This window comes from Argiope bruennichi, chromosome 2, assembly GCF_947563725.1.
Source record: "Argiope bruennichi chromosome 2, qqArgBrue1.1, whole genome shotgun sequence".
In the NCBI taxonomy this organism is placed as follows: Eukaryota; Metazoa; Arthropoda; class Arachnida; order Araneae; family Araneidae; genus Argiope; species Argiope bruennichi.
In genome coordinates, this window is record NC_079152.1 from 109,400,050 (window position 1) to 109,407,329 (window position 7,280).

The window sequence follows — 7,280 nt, forward strand, 5'->3', positions numbered from 1 at the left end:
ACCATGCTTCTGAAAGTAAACAGCCTTATAAAACTCTATCTCAGTGAAAATCTTTAACATCATAAATAACTGATGAGACACTACCCGAAGATTTAGAGGAACAAAAATCAAGCGACTGTGAAAGTCATAATCTCGGAACAATATACAAATCTTGCGGGCTTCCAGAACTTTGGAAAAGAAAACTAAGAAATAAAAGAAACTTTTTAAACTCTGCTTTCCTCATATTTCCTAACCATCATAAAAGTGTCCAATGTCGAGCGCCGTCGAGAGATAAACTGCGTTTAAAAAACTGATAAGCAACATGAACGTTGAGAGTTTTATTATTAAAAAATTCATTTGGTGTGATACTTATTTCTTCCTGTTCTTTTTTTGATGAGGGCATTTGAATATTCGCAGATTTTGATGATAAGATGAAGAGAACCACCATGCACCATGAGTACTCAAGCATTTTTTTCAGATTTGCTTTCGATATTATTATTCTTTGGTGTAGTGTCATAGATAAAAGGGTGTGTATCTTTAAAATATGATGTGTTTTTTTTATTTTGTATTTTGAAAACTAATCAGCATTTTCCGGAATTTTGCATTTACAGAACAATTTTTTTGCGGCAATAATGTTTTATTTGTTTAAAGCGATAAAATTAACATTTTAATAGCATTTGATAAAAATGTAATAAAGAAAATATTCAATTGGAATTAAAACTGAAGTGAACTTATTCCTAAGATAGGTAAAATATATTCTTTCAAAGTGATTCCTACTAAGTAAAATGAAGAGGGGGAAATTAAATTTTCCCACGATAAGTAATAAAACTATCTTATGTTTTGTAAAAGGTGCAACAATTTTAAATTTAAATTAATTCCCAATACATTTTGTTTTTTATTTTGTTGTTTGATATTTAAAATACTTAAATATTCAATCACTGTGGATGGTTTAATAAGATTTTGATTGCTAAACATCAGATTTCACTGTCCAATTTTCTTCTGTACGATTGTTATAATGTTATAAGAAATTACCCTTATTTCTTTACTGATTATCTTATTTTTTTAACATTTTAAACGAAATGTTTGAACTAATTTTTTTTAACATACTTTACGGATGTAATCATATAATATGGATTTAATTATTAATAAGTATTAGACGGTAACCATGTTGAATTTAAAAAGGATTTATTTAAGTAAAGATCTTGGATTGCTTTAATTATTGTTTTGGGATCGACTAGGCACAAATAAAAACAAAAACATTAGAAATACAAAAAATAAAAAAATAAAAATGAAATCTACGATCGAAAATTTTAAGTTATCATGTGAGAACTTTATTATTTTTAAAGTTATTATTTGTCTTAATTAATTTAAGTCATTAACCAGTTTAAACCGTTTCGAAACAATCACGAGACTTCTTTCTCTCTCTCTCTCTCTCTCTCTTTCTATATATATATATATATATATATATATATATATATATATACACAGAGAGAGAGAGAGAGAGAAAGAGAGGGGATTATTATTGGACTGTTTAGCCTGCATTTCTTCACAGAAAAATCCCTGCCTGAGAGTGACCCTTGAGAAAGTCTTCAGGCCGGATTCTTTTTTTATTTGGTTTCATTTTGATTTTTTCCTATTAACTTGGTTTTAAATATTATTGTCTCAATTCATCTGTGTTTTAGAAGTAGCTGCATTTGCGCTATCTAAATACTATGGTGGTGCTTTTTCTGTTACTATAATAATAACCCTATTTTAATTAGTTGAAATTATCCCTGAAACAGCAATCTTTATATCGATTAAACAAACAATATTTTAACTTGTTTGGTTTATTTTTAAATAAACGTTGCTCGGGTTAGGCAATAACACTGTGATTTCGAAGGGAAATACAATATTAGCAGAAAATAGATAGTGAACTATACTGTGATAGCTGACTTCAAAATAAAACTACATCAGCAGACGATAGATATTTCAAAAGCTATGGTGTGAAAGCCGAGTCCAAAATAAAAATAAGGGATAAATAACCAATTTGTTGCCTTCACATTTTGAGGCTTCAACAATATGTTGTCTTCACATTTTGAGGCTCCAAAACCCTCAAGCGAAAAAAATATAATCTTTCCACATGACAATAATAAAAATATTTAAATTACTGTTGAGGAATTTTATATTTCGTCTTTTTATATTTCATTTGAAAGATCATTATATTTTAATCATCCAAAATTTGTTTTTCAACTAAATTAAAGAAATTCCGCCTAAAATGGATCATAAGTTTTAAATACTGAATAACTGATATCATAACAATAATAACAAATCTATCTTTATTAATAATAAAGATATATATCTATCTACGTTTGTGTAGCACTCTACAGGCCAGACCTAGACCTAGATTTACCAAGGCTGAATCATGCATATTTTGGAGAGTGGCAATTTCTGAGCATTCCTTAGTAATCCTCGTAAGTACCAAAAATATTGTTGAACAAAAGTGATGTATAAATAATTTTTAATATCAGAATTCGAAAAATTGACTTTTTAATGATAATGATTTTAATGATACTTTGATTGCCATACAAATTTCTTCAGAATTTTGAATAGACTAGTTTTGAATAGAATTTTGAATTTTGACTAGTTTTTCCAATATTTTTTGGTTCGTTTCCAAAGAAAAATTAAATTGCCCTGAAATTAAAATCCTTTTATTATTGAATCAAATATTAAAGCACATGATGTTTGAATATTATGAAAGTAGGATTTTGATAATCATTTGTGCAGTTATTAGGTTCATCTATTCGTTGAACAGAGCATACGTAGTACAATTAAAATAGCTTATCTTTAATATCTGACGTTTTGGCGGAATCAGATACATGAAAATATATCTAAACGATTTAACTGATATGAATGTAACCAATACACTGGTGAACTATCTGTTCGTCAAAAGATTACGGATTTCTTATTTCATTACAGATTTTTTTTCTTTTACAGGAGTTACTGCAATCTATTTCTACCTCATAATTTTTTTTACACATTTTTGTGCACACTCATATATTCTTATCATCCAAAATTTGTTCGATGATTTTAATCTTTACTTAAAAGATAATTGCTAATCGTCAGTAAATAATACTGATAACTGTATGACATTGAAATAATTTTAAATAAACTTAGCCCCACAAATATTTTTATATATCCATTGCACAACCTATAGTTTGTTACTTAATTGCATTAATTTGCATTTTTTCTGAGAAATTAAATTCTGCGTCAGTTGCAAATAATTAATATTGACTAATTACACTGATTTATATAAATTAAAATGTTTAAAAGTAAACATAATTTTATAAATGAACCTTTAATTCCGTCGTGCAGTGTAGATGTTAGTTATCAGTAAGAAGGATATTTAACATATGAACATCAGGATTCGAAACGCGTCGAGAAGGGAAGCGAGGCGGAAATGAGTAACGAAGTAATCCTTACTTCATTACCGATGTTCTTTTCTTACTCAGAAGTTAATCTTATCGCCTTTTTCACAGTTTTATCTCATCGATTATAATACGTACTCTTGTATTTGTTATTATCAGATAAAGGTTCTTTTGTCATTCGTCTTTTTTAGCTGATTAAAAAAAATAGAATCATGGTGGAAACGAAAAAAAAATTATTTTGTTTAAAATACATTAAATGCTTTGTATTTGGTAAAATGCATCTAATTTAAAAAGCTGAAAAGAAGATTGCAAAATATTAAAAACATCCATTCATCTGATAAAACAGAAAATGCATAAATAAGTCATAAAAGGACTTATTTACGCAGTGATTGATAAGATTTCATTGGGATAGTTGTTCAAAAAATATAATATGAATTTAAGAGATCTTTACTGTAAAACAATTATTTTGGAAAGAATTGTTCTCAGTTTCACATAATTAAATATTGAAATAATTTTTGATAGAAATATAATGGTTATTTCAGCATTGGAGATGTATACAATAATAAATTGGATTAGTTTTACATATGGAGACTCTGTTCGAAAGTAATCGCAATGAACATCAGTTTACTGGCGGTTTTCCGTTTTTAGAAAATTTTGAACTTTCTGAATGAATTAAAATTACAAATCAACTGGTAAAAATGAATAGTAATCAATTGGTGATTAATCAATAGGCAAAGAAAACAACAGCCTGTAATCAACAGTAATAAATAAAATTCTAAGTGAAGGAAAAAAAAAGTGAAAATATTAATATGTCATGGTTTAATAAATATGAATATGAATATTATCTCGTCATGATTTGTAAGTCATCAAACTACAACGAAAACCTACACGCTTTTCCAAATATTAAAGAGTGTTTAAAGCAAAACATAGGAAAACCTTTAAAAATAGTAAAAATATTTTGTTTTATGCTTAAAAATTGATTTATTACAAATGATCCAAAATAACTTTTTCATAATTTTAATGACTTTTGTTAAAGATTAAACAAACAAAATTCTAAATGCAAGTATTTTTCTGACATTGATTAAAGCACACATGTAAAATATACGAAAAAAGAATTTCTTGAAATTTTATAAAAAGCTTGAAAATCTGAAATTGTTTTAATAGTCGATATGCCTCCTGATTTTTTTATTCTTCATGATGCAGTTTGATGATCCTTCGTTTTTTCAAGCCTTGATTATTACCGAAAAAATTTACATTATTAGTTTTTAGCAAAATGAAAATTTGGCTAATTTGGATGAATTTTAGTGAAAGAAAAACATTGAAATAAGTTTTATTTCGTTTTATGCTTGCAAATTAAGTTATTAATAATGTTATAATGAGTTTTCTTTTCTTCAATTTTAGTTATTAAAGAAATTAATACTTTGTTAAATGTGATTAAACTCCATAAAAAAAGAGATCATTTCAGATAATTTTTTCTTTCTTTCAAAGAAAAAAGCTCCACTGATAAAGGGAAAATTTTGGAGATTAATAAAAAAATTTAAATAATTGATGTGAATTGATGTGAATAATGGATTTGGAAGAAAATTGAACCGAACATTTATATTTTTTAATAGCTCCATGATATCATGGAGATTGGGTTTCATTACGAAGGTCATGCATAAAATGAACATATCATATGCATGCCAAAATTATTGAGCTTCAATATCTCAGAATTTGGCTGAATCATGGATATTTAATTTCATCAAAATAATTAACCTAAAAATAAATATAATTGATATTCTTAGTGGACCAGTTATTGGCCAAAGGCGATTAGTAAATATGTAACAAAAAGCTATGTGATAACAAAGGCTAAGCGAAATTTGAGCTGTTCAATTTAGGAAAATATAGTCAATTAAAATTTGGTTCTTAGGTAAAAAAATATCCAAAATTAGACTTTCAAAGCCAAATTTTATCGAAATATAGAAAAATAAATTTAATAATGTATACACTATATTCATGAAATTTGGTTTAATCAAAAAATAATGTCTGAATTTGCGTAAATTTCTTAACATATTTTAACTCTAAATAATCAAATTTAATAATCATATAATGATAAATCCAAACATATATATTCTTCTATTCCTGTTTATATATTATCTCAAATCTTCTTTAGCGAATGCATACAAATGCCAGCCTTATAAATAGAATATTATTTCTTCCTAAACATACTGTTTTTCGAGAGATGGAACAATGGAATATCATTATTTCAAATCCATAAGCAGCTTCGGTAAAGAAAGCTATTTGCATGATATCGAAGGCTAAACGAATTTTTTATTTTATCCATGAAAAGATCGACGGATGATTTGATACTATTTCACTGTTAAGTGTTTTTTCTTGTATTTGTATTACAGGATATGTGTGCTTCCATAGCTTGAGGTTATATTGTCTTTTTTCCTACATACTCTTTATGGATAGAACCAATTGCTCTAAAGATTTGAAGGAACGAAAATGTTAGAGTTTATTCGAAAAAATTCAAGTTACTTCATTTTGTTTAGAATAAAATTAAGTGAAAAATTTCTTTTTTCTAATTAAATAACTACTTTGGTGTGCAACTTCTGAGAAAAAGTCATATAAATATAGAAATGAATGTTTTTTTTATGCTGTTAGAGGACTTAAATTCTTATTTACAATTCAATATTAGGCAGACCCTATAGAGACGCTTAGGGCAGATTGGTCTATATGCTGTTAGGCCAGTCAGATGTGTTCCACTTACTGCAACTCACTGTCGCCTGCAGTTAGCCTGGAGTAGAGCATGCATTGTGGACACCGTAACAGTGGGCTTATGTGATGTTTTCAGATGAGTCTAGGTTTAGCTTGCAGTCTTATTCTCGTTGGACTTCCGTATGGAGAGCGCAAGGTACCCATTACCACCAAGAGAACATCATTGAACGACATCGTTACGGTGGTGCAGGATTGCTCGTTTAGGGGGGAATTATTCTGTGTTCCAGAACTGACCTGCATGTTCAAATAAGAACCCTGACAGGCCAAATCCATCGGGACGTCATTCTGGAACAACATGTGCGTTTGTTTCGAGTTGCCATGAGCACAGAATTCGTGTTTTTGGATGACAACACCTGCCCTCGCACACATCCTAAACGAATGCCTTCGATCGAAGGATATCACCTGTATAGACTGGCCAGCATTCTCACCGGACTTGAATCCAGTAGAATATGTGTGGGGCATGCTTGGCCGATGAATTGCAGCCCGTCAATCACCTCCTACATGTCTACCGGAACTTCGGAGAGCATTGCTTCATGAATGGTGTAATATTCCCCAAGACAATTTGATACTCATCATGCCTAGGCGCTGTACGGACTCTATTGCATCATCTGGGAGACATATTATGTATTAAACACACCAACCATGTAATATTGGGTTTTGTAAATAGTTTTTTTTTTTTTGAAATTTGGTCTAGGAAGCAAAAAATCGCAATTTATATTAATGATATCAAATGTATAGCATCTTTATTGCTCTTTACCTTTTGTTTACTAAATAGGCTTTACAAATAAGTCACATTTGTTTTTCTTCTGACTCTTGTGTGTGTGTGTGTGTGTGTGAGTGTGTGTGTGTGTGTGTGTGTGTGTGTTTGTGTGTGTGTGTTTGTGTGTGTGTGCGTGCATGTGTGTGTGCGTGTGTGTACCGAAGTATCAACGCGTAGTTTAATTATAATTATAGTGTCGCTATCACTACTATCCGAGTCTGTTTTAAAACAATATCTGAAATGTTTGGCATTATTTCTGCTATTTTAAGCTCAGTTAAACATTTTCGACACTTCGGCATGCTAGCAGTAAAAAGAGAAATTCTCGTCCACAGGATCTAATTATCCACTGGAAACTGGACTGCAAAATGAAATATTCA